Below are 17245 nucleotides of genomic sequence, written 5' to 3' on the forward strand. Positions count from 1 at the left end.
GAGGCACCTTTCCAGCACTAAAGTGAACAGCAGAAATAAGTTTAAATGTTGCATTAAGGCACACAAGATTTAGGATTATTATAGTAGCCTAATCATTAGTGATTGATTAAGATATAAGGGACAACTGGAAATGATGTTTTTATCAGCACTTACTTGTTTTGAGGTAATCTTGAATGACAAATGAATAAATCAGCCATTGCAATGTTTCATGTAGAAATCATAACCCTGTGGGGCATACATATTTGATCCCCTCACATTCTCCATTATAACTAAAAATCCTCCATTAGGAATCACAAAGGAAAACTTACTAATTATATGACAATTCATAATTATTACAATCAGTCCCTATATATGCTATAGATGCTCCCCGATCAAAATTCAGTGTAAGCTACTTTATTGGAAAGTAGAAGCAACGATAGACAAATAAAAGAGAACTACAGTCCATAGCAGGAGGACACAAAAGCTTACAGCACCTGGTATTCCCAGGCGGTCTCCCATCCAAGTACTAACCAGGCCCGACCCTGCTTAGCTTCCGAGATCGGACGAGATCGGGCGTGTTCAGGGTGGTATGGCCGTAAGCGAAGTTGACTGTTGTACAGAGTCTATTTATATATGGATAATGTCGCAGCATTCTATTTTAAATGTATTATCTGAGTTAAATAATAATACAAACTGATAAATTGAAGAGTAGGCTACCTTTTCAAATTCATTCATTCATTCAAGTAATTAAATTGATTGCCTTCTTTTGCAAACATTGTCAATCATAAATAGATCTAATGTAAGAACAAACTAAAAACAAGCCTATGTGAAAAGCATCTATTTAATGGTTTAATAATTTAATAATTTAAATGTATGTAGTCCTAAATGTGGGTAGGCTATTAGTTTTAAATGTTTAAATGATCCGTTATATAGCCTACTGCATACAAGAGAACAAGATGAGTTTAAATTAACAAAAGACAAATAGAAAGTTTTTTTTTTGAACTATTAAGCTCGCAGTTTTTCTGTATTATATGGTTAATAGTTGTTGAGATTACCTATAAAAAGTCTGAGAGCCAGAACAGACGCATCTACACTGTTAATAATAAACCCATTTGAAGTTTTGAATTCATTGTGCATCACAGAACTTTTAATATGAAGACAAAGGCTAAGGCATTAAAAAAGACATGTCGACTGAGCGATGTGGAGACCTGCAGCCAGGTGAAGTTTTACCATCTATAAGTAGAGCAGTACATACAGACACCTTCGCTTACGGCCATACCACCCTGAACACGCCCGATCTCGTCCGATCTCGGAAGCTAAGCAGGGTCGGGCCTGGTTAGTACTTGGATGGGAGACCGCCTGGGAATACCAGGTGCTGTAAGCTTTTGTATCTCATTCAGCCAGCAGGGGGCGCTGTTGCCTCACTAGTGGAGAAAGGACTGAGAGAGACAGGCCAGTGGAAAATGAAACATGATTTTATTTGGCAGCCTGTCCTCTTTTTTTTTGTTCTTGTTGCAATTTTCATCAATGTTTTCAGTGAGTATTAATACATATTACACTCTCTGGAGGCTGTTTTCAAATGTCAGTTTTACATTCAAAAAGTACATATAGCCTACTTAAGTAAGGACTACTGCATTAACATATTTTAATTACTTGTACTTAACTTGATTCTTTTTGTTTTAGGTTACTCTTTACTTCCCCACAACACTCTGGTAGCCATATTGTGCATTTGATTCAGCTGGAAATATTCACCATCATTATAAATGTTTTCACATCAATAATAAACATTTACACCAAATCAGGAATTATTATAAATGATTACTATTAAGATTGAATGAAAAAAACCCCGCAAACAAGTGATGCTTACTTATCAATCAATATTTTTTCAGAATTAATTGACGTTTTTTCAGAAATTGACCATTTCACATAATGACTTTTACTGTGGATTTATTAAGGTTTTCAATACTGCAAACTGTTCCGAGGCACCTTTCCAGCACTAAAGTGAACAGCAGAAATAAGTTTAAATGTTGCATTAAGGCACACAAGATTTAGGATTATTATAGTAGCCTAATCATTAGTGATTGATTAAGATATAAGGGACAACTGGAAATGATGTTTTTATCAGCACTTACTTGTTTTGAGGTAATCTTGAATGACAAATGAATAAATCAGCCATTGCAATGTTTCATGTAGAAATCATAACCCTGTGGGGCATACATATTTGATCCCCTCACATTCTCCATTATAACTAAAAATCCTCCATTAGGAATCACAAAGGAAAACTTACTAATTATATGACAATTCATAATTATTACAATCAGTCCCTATATATGCTATAGATGCTCCCCGATCAAAATTCAGTGTAAGCTACTTTATTGGAAAGTAGAAGCAACGATAGACAAATAAAAGAGAACTACAGTCCATAGCAGGAGGACACAAAAGCTTACAGCACCTGGTATTCCCAGGCGGTCTCCCATCCAAGTACTAACCAGGCCCGACCCTGCTTAGCTTCCGAGATCGGACGAGATCGGGCGTGTTCAGGGTGGTATGGCCGTAAGCGAAGTTTACTGTTGTACAGAGTCTATTTATATATGGATAATGTCGCAGCATTCTATTTTAAATGTATTATCTGAGTTAAATAATAATACAAACTGATAAATTGAAGAGTAGGCTACCTTTTCAAATTCATTCATTCATTCAAGTAATTAAATTGATTGCCTTCTTTTGCAAACATTGTCAATCATAAATAGATCTAATGTAAGAACAAAATAAAAACAAGCCTATGTGAAAAGCATCTATTTAATGGTTTAATAATTTAATAATTTAAATGTATGTAGTCCTAAATGTGGGTAGGCTATTAGTTTTAAATGTTTAAATGATCCGTTATATAGCCTACTGCATACAAGAGAACAAGATGAGTTTAAATTAACAAAAGACAAATAGAAAGTTTTTTTTTTGAACTATTAAGCTCGCAGTTTTTCTGTATTATATGGTTAATAGTTGTTGAGATTACCTATAAAAAGTCTGAGAGCCAGAACAGACGCATCTACACTGTTAATAATAAACCCATTTGAAGTTTTGAATTCATTGTGCATCACAGAACTTTTAATATGAAGACAAAGGCTAAGGCATTAAAAAAGACATGTCGACTGAGCGATGTGGAGACCTGCAGCCAGGTGAAGTTTTACCATCTATAAGTAGAGCAGTACATACAGACACCTTCGCTTACGGCCATACCACCCTGAACACGCCCGATCTCGTCCGATCTCGGAAGCTAAGCAGGGTCGGGCCTGGTTAGTACTTGGATGGGAGACCGCCTGGGAATACCAGGTGCTGTAAGCTTTTGTATCTCATTCAGCCAGCAGGGGGCGCTGTTGCCTCACTAGTGGAGAAAGGACTGAGAGAGACAGGCCAGTGGAAAATGAAACATGATTTTATTTGGCAGCCTGTCCTCTTTTTTTTTGTTCTTGTTGCAATTTTCATCAATGTTTTCAGTGAGTATTAATACATATTACACTCTCTGGAGGCTGTTTTCAAATGTCAGTTTTACATTCAAAAAGTACATATAGCCTACTTAAGTAAGGACTACTGCATTAACATATTTTAATTACTTGTACTTAACTTGATTCTTTTTGTTTTAGGTTACTCTTTACTTCCCCACAACACTCTGGTAGCCATATTGTGCATTTGATTCAGCTGGAAATATTCACCATCATTATAAATGTTTTCACATCAATAATAAACATTTACACCAAATCAGGAATTATTATAAATGATTACTATTAAGATTGAATGAAAAAAACCCCGCAAACAAGTGATGCTTACTTATCAATCAATATTTTTTCAGAATTAATTGACGTTTTTTCAGAAATTGACCATTTCACATAATGACTTTTACTGTGGATTTATTAAGGTTTTCAATACTGCAAACTGTTCCGAGGCACCTTTCCAGCACTAAAGTGAACAGCAGAAATAAGTTTAAATGTTGCATTAAGGCACACAAGATTTAGGATTATTATAGTAGCCTAATCATTAGTGATTGATTAAGATATAAGGGACAACTGGAAATGATGTTTTTATCAGCACTTACTTGTTTTGAGGTAATCTTGAATGACAAATGAATAAATCAGCCATTGCAATGTTTCATGTAGAAATCATAACCCTGTGGGGCATACATATTTGATCCCCTCACATTCTCCATTATAACAAAAAATCCTCCATTAGGAATCACAAAGGAAAACTTACTAATTATATGACAATTCATAATTATTACAATCAGTCCCTATATATGCTATAGATGCTCCCCGATCAAAATTCAGTGTAAGCTACTTTATTGGAAAGTAGAAGCAACGATAGACAAATAAAAGAGAACTACAGTCCATAGCAGGAGGACACAAAAGCTTACAGCACCTAGTATTCCCAGGCGGTCTCCCATCCAAGTACTAACCAGGCCCGACCCTGCTTAGCTTCCGAGATCGGACGAGATCGGGCGTGTTCAGGGTGGTATGGCCATAAGCGAAGTTTACTGTTGTACAGAGTCTATTTATATATGGATAATGTCGCAGCATTCTATTTTAAATGTATTATCTGAGTTAAATAATAATACAAACTGATAAATTGAAGAGTAGGCTACCTTTTCAAATTCATTCATTCATTCAAGTAATTAAATTGATTGCCTTCTTTTGCAAACATTGTCAATCATAAATAGATCTAATGTAAGAACAAAATAAAAACAAGCCTATGTGAAAAGCATCTATTTAATGGTTTAATAATTTAATAATTTAAATGTATGTAGTCCTAAATGTGGGTAGGCTATTAGTTTTAAATGTTTAAATGATCCGTTATATAGCCTACTGCATACAAGAGAACAAGATGAGTTTAAATTAACAAAAGACAAATAGAAAGTTTTTTTTTTTGAACTATTAAGCTCGCAGTTTTTCTGTATTATATGGTTAATAGTTGTTGAGATTACCTATAAAAAGTCTGAGAGCCAGAACAGACGCATCTACACTGTTAATAATAAACCCATTTGAAGTTTTGAATTCATTGTGCATCACAGAACTTTTAATATGAAGACAAAGGCTAAGGCATTAAAAAAGACATGTCGACTGAGCGATGTGGAGACCTGCAGCCAGGTGAAGTTTTACCATCTATAAGTAGAGCAGTACATACAGACACCTTCGCTTACGGCCATACCACCCTGAACACGCCCGATCTCGTCCGATCTCGGAAGCTAAGCAGGGTCGGGCCTGGTTAGTACTTGGATGGGAGACCGCCTGGGAATACCAGGTGCTGTAAGCTTTGGTATCTCATTCAGCCAGCAGGGGGCGCTGTTGCCTCACTAGTGGAGAAAGGACTGAGAGAGACAGGCCAGTGGAAAATGAAACATGATTTTATTTGGCAGCCTGTCCTCTTTTTTTTTGTTCTTGTTGCAATTTTCATCAATGTTTTCAGTGAGTATTAATACATATTACACTCTCTGGAGGCTGTTTTCAAATGTCAGTTTTACATTCAAAAAGTACATATAGCCTACTTAAGTAAGGACTACTGCATTAACATATTTTAATTACTTGTACTTAACTTGATTCTTTTTGTTTTAGGTTACTCTTTACTTCCCCACAACACTCTGGTAGCCATATTGTACATTTGATTCAGCTGGAAATATTCACCATCATTATAAATGTTTTCACATCAATAATAAACATTTACACCAAATCAGGAATTATTATAAATGATTACTATTAAGATTGAATGAAAAAAACCCCGCAAACAAGTGATGCTTACTTATCAATCAATATTTTTTCAGAATTAATTGACGTTTTTTCAGAAATTGACCATTTCACATAATGACTTTTACTGTGGATTTATTAAGGTTTTCAATACTGCAAACTGTTCCGAGGCACCTTTCCAGCACTAAAGTGAACAGCAGAAATAAGTTTAAATGTTGCATTAAGGCACACAAGATTTAGGATTATTATAGTAGCCTAATCATTAGTGATTGATTAAGATATAAGGGACAACTGGAAATGATGTTTTTATCAGCACTTACTTGTTTTGAGGTAATCTTGAATGACAAATGAATAAATCAGCCATTGCAATGTTTCATGTAGAAATCATAACCCTGTGGGGCATACATATTTGATCCCCTCACATTCTCCATTATAACAAAAAATCCTCCATTAGGAATCACAAAGGAAAACTTACTAATTATATGACAATTCATAATTATTACAATCAGTCCCTATATATGCTATAGATGCTCCCCGATCAAAATTCAGTGTAAGCTACTTTATTGGAAAGTAGAAGCAACGATAGACAAATAAAAGAGAACTACAGTCCATAGCAGGAGGACACAAAAGCTTACAGCACCTGGTATTCCCAGGCGGTCTCCCATCCAAGTACTAACCAGGCCCGACCCTGCTTAGCTTCCGAGATCGGACGAGATCGGGCGTGTTCAGGGTGGTATGGCCGTAAGCGAAGTTTACTGTTGTACAGAGTCTATTTATATATGGATAATGTCGCAGCATTCTATTTTAAATGTATTATCTGAGTTAAATAATAATACAAACTGATAAATTGAAGAGTAGGCTACCTTTTCAAATTCATTCATTCATTCAAGTAATTAAATTGATTGCCTTCTTTTGCAAACATTGTCAATCATAAATAGATCTAATGTAAGAACAAAATAAAAACAAGCCTATGTGAAAAGCATCTATTTAATGGTTTAATAATTTAATAATTTAAATGTATGTAGTCCTAAATGTGGGTAGGCTATTAGTTTTAAATGTTTAAATGATCCGTTATATAGCCTACTGCATACAAGAGAACAAGATGAGTTTAAATTAACAAAAGACAAATAGAAAGTTTTTTTTTTGAACTATTAAGCTCGCAGTTTTTCTGTATTATATGGTTAATAGTTGTTGAGATTACCTATAAAAAGTCTGAGAGCCAGAACAGACGCATCTACACTGTTAATAATAAACCCATTTGAAGTTTTGAATTCATTGTGCATCACAGAACTTTTAATATGAAGACAAAGGCTAAGGCATTAAAAAAGACATGTCGACTGAGCGATGTGGAGACCTGCAGCCAGGTGAAGTTTTACCATCTATAAGTAGAGCAGTACATACAGACACCTTCGCTTACGGCCATACCACCCTGAACACGCCCGATCTCGTCCGATCTCGGAAGCTAAGCAGGGTCGGGCCTGGTTAGTACTTGGATGGGAGACCGCCTGGGAATACCAGGTGCTGTAAGCTTTTATATCTCATTCAGCCAGCAGGGGGCGCTGTTGCCTCACTAATGGAGAAAGGACTGAGAGAGACAGGCCAGTGGAAAATGAAACATGATTTTATTTGGCAGCCTGTCCTCTTTTTTTTTGTTCTTGTTGCAATTTTCATCAATGTTTTCAGTGAGTATTAATACATATTACACTCTCTGGAGGCTGTTTTCAAATGTCAGTTTTACATTCAAAAAGTACATATAGCCTACTTAAGTAAGGACTACTGCATTAACATCTTTTAATTACTTGTACTTAACTTGATTCTTTTTGTTTTAGGTTACTCTTTACTTCCCCACAACACTCTGGTAGCCATATTGTACATTTGATTCAGCTGGAAATATTCACCATCATTATAAATGTTTTCACATCAATAATAAACATTTACACCAAATCAGGAATTATTATAAATGATTACTATTAAGATTGAATGAAAAAAACCCCGCAAACAAGTGATGCTTACTTATCAATCAATATTTTTTCAGAATTAATTGACGTTTTTTCAGAAATTGACCATTTCACATAATGACTTTTACTGTGGATTTATTAAGGTTTTCAATACTTCAAACTGTTCCGAGGCACCTTTCCAGCACTAAAGTGAACAGCAGAAATAAGTTTAAATGTTGCATTAAGGCACACAAGATTTAGGATTATTATAGTAGCCTAATCATTAGTGATTGATTAAGATATAAGGGACAACTGGAAATGATGTTTTTATCAGCACTTACTTGTTTTGAGGTAATCTTGAATGACAAATGAATAAATCAGCCATTGCAATGTTTCATGTAGAAATCATAACCCTGTGGGGCATACATATTTGATCCCCTCACATTCTCCATTATAACTAAAAATCCTTCATTAGGAATCACAAAGGAAAACTTACTAATTATATGACAATTCATAATTATTACAGTCAGTCCCTGTATATGCTATAGATGCTCCCCGATCAAAATTCAGTGTAAGCTACTTTATTGGAAAGTAGAAGCAACGATAGACAAATAAAAGAGAACTACAGTCCATAGCAGGAGGACACAAAAGCTTACAGCACCTGGTATTCCCAGGCGGTCTCCCATCCAAGTACTAACCAGGCCCGACCCTGCTCAGCTTCCGAGATCGGACGAGATCGGGCGTGTTCAGGGTGGTATGGCCGTAAGCGAAGTTTACTGTTGTACAGAGTCTATTTATATATGGATAATGTCGCAGCATTCTATTTTAAATGTATTATCTGAGTTAAATAATAATACAAACTGATAAATTGAAGAGTAGGCTACCTTTTCAAATTCATTCATTCATTCAAGTAATTAAATTGATTGCCTTCTTTTGCAAACATTGTCAATCATAAATAGATCTAATGTAAGAACAAAATAAAAACAAGCCTATGTGAAAAGCATCTATTTAATGGTTTAATAATTTAATAATTTAAATGTATGTAGTCCTAAATGTGGGTAGGCTATTAGTTTTAAATGTTTAAATGATCCGTTATATAGCCTACTGCATACAAGAGAACAAGATGAGTTTAAATTAACAAAAGACAAATAGAAAGTTTTTTTTTGAACTATTAAGCTCGCAGTTTTTCTGTATTATATGGTTAATAGTTGTTGAGATTACCTATAAAAAGTCTGAGAGCCAGAACAGACGCATCTACACTGTTAATAATAAACCCATTTGAAGTTTTGAATTCATTGTGCATCACAGAACTTTTAATATGAAGACAAAGGCTAAGGCATTAAAAAAGACATGTCGACTGAGCGATGTGGAGACCTGCAGCCAGGTGAAGTTTTACCATCTATAAGTAGAGCAGTACATACAGACACCTTCGCTTACGGCCATACCACCCTGAACACGCCCGATCTCGTCCGATCTCGGAAGCTAAGCAGGGTCGGGCCTGGTTAGTACTTGGATGGGAGACCGCCTGGGAATACCAGGTGCTGTAAGCTTTTATATCTCATTCAGCCAGCAGGGGGCGCTGTTGCCTCACTAATGGAGAAAGGACTGAGAGAAACAGGCCAGTGGAAAATGAAACATGATTTTATTTGGCAGCCTGTCCTCTTTTTTTTTGTTCTTGTTGCAATTTTCATCAATGTTTTCAGTGAGTATTAATACATATTACACTCTCTGGAGGCTGTTTTCAAATGTCAGTTTTACATTCAAAAAGTACATATAGCCTACTTAAGTAAGGACTACTGCATTAACATCTTTTAATTACTTGTACTTAACTTGATTCTTTTTGTTTTAGGTTACTCTTTACTTCCCCACAACACTCTGGTAGCCATATTGTACATTTGATTCAGCTGGAAATATTCACCATCATTATAAATGTTTTCACATCAATAATAAACATTTACACCAAATCAGGAATTATTATAAATGATTACTATTAAGATTGAATGAAAAAAACCCCGCAAACAAGTGATGCTTACTTATCAATCAATATTTTTTCAGAATTAATTGACGTTTTTTCAGAAATTGACCATTTCACATAATGACTTTTACTGTGGATTTATTAAGGTTTTCAATACTTCAAACTGTTCCGAGGCACCTTTCCAGCACTAAAGTGAACAGCAGAAATAAGTTTAAATGTTGCATTAAGGCACACAAGATTTAGGATTATTATAGTAGCCTAATCATTAGTGATTGATTAAGATATAAGGGACAACTGGAAATGATGTTTTTATCACCACTTACTTGTTTTGAGGTAATCTTGAATGACAAATGAATAAATCAGCCATTGCAATGTTTCATGTAGAAATCATAACCCTGTGGGGCATACATATTTGATCCCCTCACATTCTCCATTATAACTAAAAATCCTTCATTAGGAATCACAAAGGAAAACTTACTAATTATATGACAATTCATAATTATTACAGTCAGTCCCTGTATATGCTATAGATGCTCCCCGATCAAAATTCAGTGTAAGCTACTTTATTGGAAAGTAGAAGCAACGATAGACAAATAAAAGAGAACTACAGTCCATAGCAGGAGGACACAAAAGCTTACAGCACCTGGTATTCCCAGGCGGTCTCCCATCCAAGTACTAACCAGGCCCGACCCTGCTCAGCTTCCGAGATCGGACGAGATCGGGCGTGTTCAGGGTGGTATGGCCGTAAGCGAAGTTTACTGTTGTACAGAGTCTATTTATATATGGATAATGTCGCAGCATTCTATTTTAAATGTATTATCTGAGTTAAATAATAATACAAACTGATAAATTGAAGAGTAGGCTACCTTTTCAAATTCATTCATTCATTCAAGTAATTAAATTGATTGCCTTCTTTTGCAAACATTGTCAATCATAAATAGATCTAATGTAAGAACAAAATAAAAACAAGCCTATGTGAAAAGCATCTATTTAATGGTTTAATAATTTAATAATTTAAATGTATGTAGTCCTAAATGTGGGTAGGCTATTAGTTTTAAATGTTTAAATGATCCGTTATATAGCCTACTGCATACAAGAGAACAAGATGAGTTTAAATTAACAAAAGACAAATAGAAAGTTTTTTTTTTTGAACTATTAAGCTCGCAGTTTTTCTGTATTATATGGTTAATAGTTGTTGAGATTACCTATAAAAAGTCTGAGAGCCAGAACAGACGCATCTACACTGTTAATAATAAACCCATTTGAAGTTTTGAATTCATTGTGCATCACAGAACTTTTAATATGAAGACAAAGGCTAAGGCATTAAAAAAGACATGTCGACTGAGCGATGTGGAGACCTGCAGCCAGGTGAAGTTTTACCATCTATAAGTAGAGCAGTACATACAGACACCTTCGCTTACGGCCATACCACCCTGAACACGCCCGATCTCGTCCGATCTCGGAAGCTAAGCAGGGTCGGGCCTGGTTAGTACTTGGATGGGAGACCGCCTGGGAATACCAGGTGCTGTAAGCTTTTATATCTCATTCAGCCAGCAGGGGGCGCTGTTGCCTCACTAATGGAGAAAGGACTGAGAGAAACAGGCCAGTGGAAAATGAAACATGATTTTATTTGGCAGCCTGTCCTCTTTTTTTTTGTTCTTGTTGCAATTTTCATCAATGTTTTCAGTGAGTATTAATACATATTACACTCTCTGGAGGCTGTTTTCAAATGTCAGTTTTACATTCAAAAAGTACATATAGCCTACTTAAGTAAGGACTACTGCATTAACATCTTTTAATTACTTGTACTTAACTTGATTCTTTTTGTTTTAGGTTACTCTTTACTTCCCCACAACACTCTGGTAGCCATATTGTACATTTGATTCAGCTGGAAATATTCACCATCATTATAAATGTTTTCACATCAATAATAAACATTTACACCAAATCAGGAATTATTATAAATGATTACTATTAAGATTGAATGAAAAAAAACCCCGCAAACAAGTGATGCTTACTTATCAATCAATATTTTTTCAGAATTAATTGACGTTTTTTCAGAAATTGACCATTTCACATAATGACTTTTACTGTGGATTTATTAAGGTTTTCAATACTGCAAACTGTTCAGAGGCACCTTTCCAGCACTAAAGTGAACAGCAGAAATAAGTTTAAATGTTGCATTAAGGCACACAAGATTTAGGATTATTATAGTAGCCTAATCATTAGTGATTGATTAAGATATAAGGGACAACTGGAAATGATGTTTTTATCAGCACTTACTTGTTTTGAGGTAATCTTGAATGACAAATGAATAAATCAGCCATTGCAATGTTTCATGTAGAAATCATAACCCTGTGGGGCATACATATTTGATCCCCTCACATTCTCCATTATAACTAAAAATCCTTCATTAGGAATCACAAAGGAAAACTTACTAATTGTATGACAATTCATAATTATTACAGTCAGTCCCTGTATATGCTATAGATGCTCCCCGATCAAAATTCAGTGTAAGCTACTTTATTGGAAAGTAGAAGCAACGATAGACAAATAAAAGAGAACTACAGTCCATAGCAGGAGGACACAAAAGCTTACAGCACCTGGTATTCCCAGGCGGTCTCCCATCCAAGTACTAACCAGGCCCGACCCTGCTCAGCTTCCGAGATCGGACGAGATCGGGCGTGTTCAGGGTGGTATGGCCGTAAGCGAAGTTTACTGTTGTACAGAGTCTATTTATATATGGATAATGTCGCAGCATTCTATTTTAAATGTATTATCTGAGTTAAATAATAATACAAACTGATAAATTGAAGAGTAGGCTACCTTTTCAAATTCATTCATTCATTCAAGTAATTAAATTGATTGCCTTCTTTTGCAAACATTGTCAATCATAAATAGATCTAATGTAAGAACAAAATAAAAACAAGCCTATGTGAAAAGCATCTATTTAATGGTTTAATAATTTAATAATTTAAATGTATGTAGTCCTAAATGTGGGTAGGCTATTAGTTTTAAATGTTTAAATGATCCGTTATATAGCCTACTGCATACAAGAGAACAAGATGAGTTTAAATTAACAAAAGACAAATAGAAAGTTTTTTTTTTTGAACTATTAAGCTCGCAGTTTTTCTGTATTATATGGTTAATAGTTGTTGAGATTACCTATAAAAAGTCTGAGAGCCAGAACAGACGCATCTACACTGTTAATAATAAACCCATTTGAAGTTTTGAATTCATTGTGCATCACAGAACTTTTAATATGAAGACAAAGGCTAAGGCATTAAAAAAGACATGTCGACTGAGCGATGTGGAGACCTGCAGCCAGGTGAAGTTTTACCATCTATAAGTAGAGCAGTACATACAGACACCTTCGCTTACGGCCATACCACCCTGAACACGCCCGATCTCGTCCGATCTCGGAAGCTAAGCAGGGTCGGGCCTGGTTAGTACTTGGATGGGAGACCGCCTGGGAATACCAGGTGCTGTAAGCTTTTATATCTCATTCAGCCAGCAGGGGGCGCTGTTGCCTCACTAATGGAGAAAGGACTGAGAGAAACAGGCCAGTGGAAAATGAAACATGATTTTATTTGGCAGCCTGTCCTCTTTTTTTTTGTTCTTGTTGCAATTTTCATCAATGTTTTCAGTGAGTATTAATACATATTACACTCTCTGGAGGCTGTTTTCAAATGTCAGTTTTACATTCAAAAAGTACATATAGCCTACTTAAGTAAGGACTACTGCATTAACATCTTTTAATTACTTGTACTTAACTTGATTCTTTTTGTTTTAGGTTACTCTTTACTTCCCCACAACACTCTGGTAGCCATATTGTACATTTGATTCAGCTGGAAATATTCACCATCATTATAAATGTTTTCACATCAATAATAAACATTTACACCAAATCAGGAATTATTATAAATGATTACTATTAAGATTGAATGAAAAAAACCCCGCAAACAAGTGATGCTTACTTATCAATCAATATTTTTTCAGAATTAATTGACGTTTTTTCAGAAATTGACCATTTCACATAATGACTTTTACTGTGGATTTATTAAGGTTTTCAATACTTCAAACTGTTCCGAGGCACCTTTCCAGCACTAAAGTGAACAGCAGAAATAAGTTTAAATGTTGCATTAAGGCACACAAGATTTAGGATTATTATAGTAGCCTAATCATTAGTGATTGATTAAGATATAAGGGACAACTGGAAATGATGTTTTTATCAGCACTTACTTGTTTTGAGGTAATCTTGAATGACAAATGAATAAATCAGCCATTGCAATGTTTCATGTAGAAATCATAACCCTGTGGGGCATACATATTTGATCCCCTCACATTCTCCATTATAACTAAAAATCCTTCATTAGGAATCACAAAGGAAAACTTACTAATTATATGACAATTCATAATTATTACAGTCAGTCCCTGTATATGCTATAGATGCTCCCCGATCAAAATTCAGTGTAAGCTACTTTATTGGAAAGTAGAAGCAACGATAGACAAATAAAAGAGAACTACAGTCCATAGCAGGAGGACACAAAAGCTTACAGCACCTGGTATTCCCAGGCGGTCTCCCATCCAAGTACTAACCAGGCCCGACCCTGCTCAGCTTCCGAGATCGGACGAGATCGGGCGTGTTCAGGGTGGTATGGCCGTAAGCGAAGTTTACTGTTGTACAGAGTCTATTTATATATGGATAATGTCGCAGCATTCTATTTTAAATGTATTATCTGAGTTAAATAATAATACAAACTGATAAATTGAAGAGTAGGCTACCTTTTCAAATTCATTCATTCATTCAAGTAATTAAATTGATTGCCTTCTTTTGCAAACATTGTCAATCATAAATAGATCTAATGTAAGAACAAAATAAAAACAAGCCTATGTGAAAAGCATCTATTTAATGGTTTAATAATTTAATAATTTAAATGTATGTAGTCCTAAATGTGGGTAGGCTATTAGTTTTAAATGTTTAAATGATCCGTTATATAGCCTACTGCATACAAGAGAACAAGATGAGTTTAAATTAACAAAAGACAAATAGAAAGTTTTTTTTTTTGAACTATTAAGCTCGCAGTTTTTCTGTATTATATGGTTAATAGTTGTTGAGATTACCTATAAAAAGTCTGAGAGCCAGAACAGACGCATCTACACTGTTAATAATAAACCCATTTGAAGTTTTGAATTCATTGTGCATCACAGAACTTTTAATATGAAGACAAAGGCTAAGGCATTAAAAAAGACATGTCGACTGAGCGATGTGGAGACCTGCAGCCAGGTGAAGTTTTACCATCTATAAGTAGAGCAGTACATACAGACACCTTCGCTTACGGCCATACCACCCTGAACACGCCCGATCTCGTCCGATCTCGGAAGCTAAGCAGGGTCGGGCCTGGTTAGTACTTGGATGGGAGACCGCCTGGGAATACCAGGTGCTGTAAGCTTTTATATCTCATTCAGCCAGCAGGGGGCGCTGTTGCCTCACTAATGGAGAAAGGACTGAGAGAAACAGGCCAGTGGAAAATGAAACATGATTTTATTTGGCAGCCTGTCCTCTTTTTTTTTGTTCTTGTTGCAATTTTCATCAATGTTTTCAGTGAGTATTAATACATATTACACTCTCTGGAGGCTGTTTTCAAATGTCAGTTTTACATTCAAAAAGTACATATAGCCTACTTAAGTAAGGACTACTGCATTAACATCTTTTAATTACTTGTACTTAACTTGATTCTTTTTGTTTTAGGTTACTCTTTACTTCCCCACAACACTCTGGTAGCCATATTGTACATTTGATTCAGCTGGAAATATTCACCATCATTATAAATGTTTTCACATCAATAATAAACATTTACACCAAATCAGGAATTATTATAAATGATTACTATTAAGATTGAATGAAAAAAAACCCCGCAAACAAGTGATGCTTACTTATCAATCAATATTTTTTCAGAATTAATTGACGTTTTTTCAGAAATTGACCATTTCACATAATGACTTTTACTGTGGATTTATTAAGGTTTTCAATACTTCAAACTGTTCCGAGGCACCTTTCCAGCACTAAAGTGAACAGCAGAAATAAGTTTAAATGTTGCATTAAGGCACACAAGATTTAGGATTATTATAGTAGCCTAATCATTAGTGATTGATTAAGATATAAGGGACAACTGGAAATGATGTTTTTATCACCACTTACTTGTTTTGAGGTAATCTTGAATGACAAATGAATAAATCAGCCATTGCAATGTTTCATGTAGAAATCATAACCCTGTGGGGCATACATATTTGATCCCCTCACATTCTCCATTATAACTAAAAATCCTTCATTAGGAATCACAAAGGAAAACTTACTAATTGTATGACAATTCATAATTATTACAGTCAGTCCCTGTATATGCTATAGATGCTCCCCGATCAAAATTCAGTGTAAGCTACTTTATTGGAAAGTAGAAGCAACGATAGACAAATAAAAGAGAACTACAGTCCATAGCAGGAGGACACAAAAGCTTACAGCACCTGGTATTCCCAGGCGGTCTCCCATCCAAGTACTAACCAGGCCCGACCCTGCTCAGCTTCCGAGATCGGACGAGATCGGGCGTGTTCAGGGTGGTATGGCCGTAAGCGAAGTTTACTGTTGTACAGAGTCTATTTATATATGGATAATGTCGCAGCATTCTATTTTAAATGTATTATCTGAGTTAAATAATAATACAAACTGATAAATTGAAGAGTAGGCTACCTTTTCAAATTCATTCATTCATTCAAGTAATTAAATTGATTGCCTTCTTTTGCAAACATTGTCAATCATAAATAGATCTAATGTAAGAACAAAATAAAAACAAGCCTATGTGAAAAGCATCTATTTAATGGTTTAATAATTTAATAATTTAAATGTATGTAGTCCTAAATGTGGGTAGGCTATTAGTTTTAAATGTTTAAATGATCCGTTATATAGCCTACTGCATACAAGAGAACAAGATGAGTTTAAATTAACAAAAGACAAATAGAAAGTTTTTTTTTTTGAACTATTAAGCTCGCAGTTTTTCTGTATTATATGGTTAATAGTTGTTGAGATTACCTATAAAAAGTCTGAGAGCCAGAACAGACGCATCTACACTGTTAATAATAAACCCATTTGAAGTTTTGAATTCATTGTGCATCACAGAACTTTTAATATGAAGACAAAGGCTAAGGCATTAAAAAAGACATGTCGACTGAGCGATGTGGAGACCTGCAGCCAGGTGAAGTTTTACCATCTATAAGTAGAGCAGTACATACAGACACCTTCGCTTACGGCCATACCACCCTGAACACGCCCGATCTCGTCCGATCTCGGAAGCTAAGCAGGGTCGGGCCTGGTTAGTACTTGGATGGGAGACCGCCTGGGAATACCAGGTGCTGTAAGCTTTTATATCTCATTCAGCCAGCAGGGGGCGCTGTTGCCTCACTAATGGAGAAAGGACTGAGAGAAACAGGCCAGTGGAAAATGAAACATGATTTTATTTGGCAGCCTGTCCTCTTTTTTTTTGTTCTTGTTGCAATTTTCATCAATGTTTTCAGTGAGTATTAATACATATTACACTCTCTGGAGGCTGTTTTCAAATGTCAGTTTTACATTC

At 35.3% G+C, this 17245-nt stretch overlaps 18 non-coding genes across 18 annotated transcripts; 9 read left to right on the forward strand and 9 right to left on the reverse strand.

Annotated features, from left to right (window-relative positions):
- Window positions 1-461: 461 nt before the first annotated feature.
- LOC132987577 (5S ribosomal RNA) lies at window positions 462-580 on the reverse strand. The gene has a single exon (XR_009675636.1). It is a non-coding gene; the product is annotated as a 5S ribosomal RNA (ribosomal RNA).
- A 664-nt stretch (window positions 581-1244) lies between these two features.
- LOC132987578 (5S ribosomal RNA) lies at window positions 1245-1363 on the forward strand. Its single transcript, XR_009675637.1, has one exon. It is a non-coding gene; the product is annotated as a 5S ribosomal RNA (ribosomal RNA).
- Window positions 1364-2419: 1056 nt separating this feature from the next.
- LOC132987579 (5S ribosomal RNA) lies at window positions 2420-2538 on the reverse strand. The gene has a single exon (XR_009675638.1). It is a non-coding gene; the product is annotated as a 5S ribosomal RNA (ribosomal RNA).
- A 664-nt stretch (window positions 2539-3202) lies between these two features.
- On the forward strand, window positions 3203-3321 carry LOC132987580 (5S ribosomal RNA). The gene has a single exon (XR_009675639.1). It is a non-coding gene; the product is annotated as a 5S ribosomal RNA (ribosomal RNA).
- Window positions 3322-4377: 1056 nt separating this feature from the next.
- On the reverse strand, window positions 4378-4496 carry LOC132987627 (5S ribosomal RNA). Its single transcript, XR_009675684.1, has one exon. It is a non-coding gene; the product is annotated as a 5S ribosomal RNA (ribosomal RNA).
- A 665-nt stretch (window positions 4497-5161) lies between these two features.
- LOC132987581 (5S ribosomal RNA) lies at window positions 5162-5280 on the forward strand. The gene has a single exon (XR_009675640.1). It is a non-coding gene; the product is annotated as a 5S ribosomal RNA (ribosomal RNA).
- A 1056-nt stretch (window positions 5281-6336) lies between these two features.
- Window positions 6337-6455, reverse strand: LOC132987582 (5S ribosomal RNA). The gene has a single exon (XR_009675641.1). It is a non-coding gene; the product is annotated as a 5S ribosomal RNA (ribosomal RNA).
- Window positions 6456-7119: 664 nt separating this feature from the next.
- On the forward strand, window positions 7120-7238 carry LOC132987583 (5S ribosomal RNA). The gene has a single exon (XR_009675642.1). It is a non-coding gene; the product is annotated as a 5S ribosomal RNA (ribosomal RNA).
- A 1056-nt stretch (window positions 7239-8294) lies between these two features.
- LOC132987629 (5S ribosomal RNA) lies at window positions 8295-8413 on the reverse strand. Its single transcript, XR_009675686.1, has one exon. It is a non-coding gene; the product is annotated as a 5S ribosomal RNA (ribosomal RNA).
- A 663-nt stretch (window positions 8414-9076) lies between these two features.
- LOC132987584 (5S ribosomal RNA) lies at window positions 9077-9195 on the forward strand. Its single transcript, XR_009675643.1, has one exon. It is a non-coding gene; the product is annotated as a 5S ribosomal RNA (ribosomal RNA).
- Window positions 9196-10251: 1056 nt separating this feature from the next.
- On the reverse strand, window positions 10252-10370 carry LOC132987630 (5S ribosomal RNA). Its single transcript, XR_009675687.1, has one exon. It is a non-coding gene; the product is annotated as a 5S ribosomal RNA (ribosomal RNA).
- A 665-nt stretch (window positions 10371-11035) lies between these two features.
- On the forward strand, window positions 11036-11154 carry LOC132987585 (5S ribosomal RNA). Its single transcript, XR_009675644.1, has one exon. It is a non-coding gene; the product is annotated as a 5S ribosomal RNA (ribosomal RNA).
- Window positions 11155-12211: 1057 nt separating this feature from the next.
- Window positions 12212-12330, reverse strand: LOC132987631 (5S ribosomal RNA). The gene has a single exon (XR_009675688.1). It is a non-coding gene; the product is annotated as a 5S ribosomal RNA (ribosomal RNA).
- Window positions 12331-12995: 665 nt separating this feature from the next.
- On the forward strand, window positions 12996-13114 carry LOC132987586 (5S ribosomal RNA). Its single transcript, XR_009675645.1, has one exon. It is a non-coding gene; the product is annotated as a 5S ribosomal RNA (ribosomal RNA).
- Window positions 13115-14170: 1056 nt separating this feature from the next.
- Window positions 14171-14289, reverse strand: LOC132987632 (5S ribosomal RNA). The gene has a single exon (XR_009675689.1). It is a non-coding gene; the product is annotated as a 5S ribosomal RNA (ribosomal RNA).
- Window positions 14290-14954: 665 nt separating this feature from the next.
- LOC132987588 (5S ribosomal RNA) lies at window positions 14955-15073 on the forward strand. Its single transcript, XR_009675647.1, has one exon. It is a non-coding gene; the product is annotated as a 5S ribosomal RNA (ribosomal RNA).
- Window positions 15074-16130: 1057 nt separating this feature from the next.
- Window positions 16131-16249, reverse strand: LOC132987634 (5S ribosomal RNA). Its single transcript, XR_009675691.1, has one exon. It is a non-coding gene; the product is annotated as a 5S ribosomal RNA (ribosomal RNA).
- A 665-nt stretch (window positions 16250-16914) lies between these two features.
- LOC132987589 (5S ribosomal RNA) lies at window positions 16915-17033 on the forward strand. The gene has a single exon (XR_009675648.1). It is a non-coding gene; the product is annotated as a 5S ribosomal RNA (ribosomal RNA).
- Window positions 17034-17245: the final 212 nt, after the last annotated feature.

Source organism: Labrus mixtus, chromosome 13, assembly GCF_963584025.1.
Source record: "Labrus mixtus chromosome 13, fLabMix1.1, whole genome shotgun sequence".
NCBI classification, from domain to species: domain Eukaryota; kingdom Metazoa; phylum Chordata; class Actinopteri; order Labriformes; family Labridae; genus Labrus; species Labrus mixtus.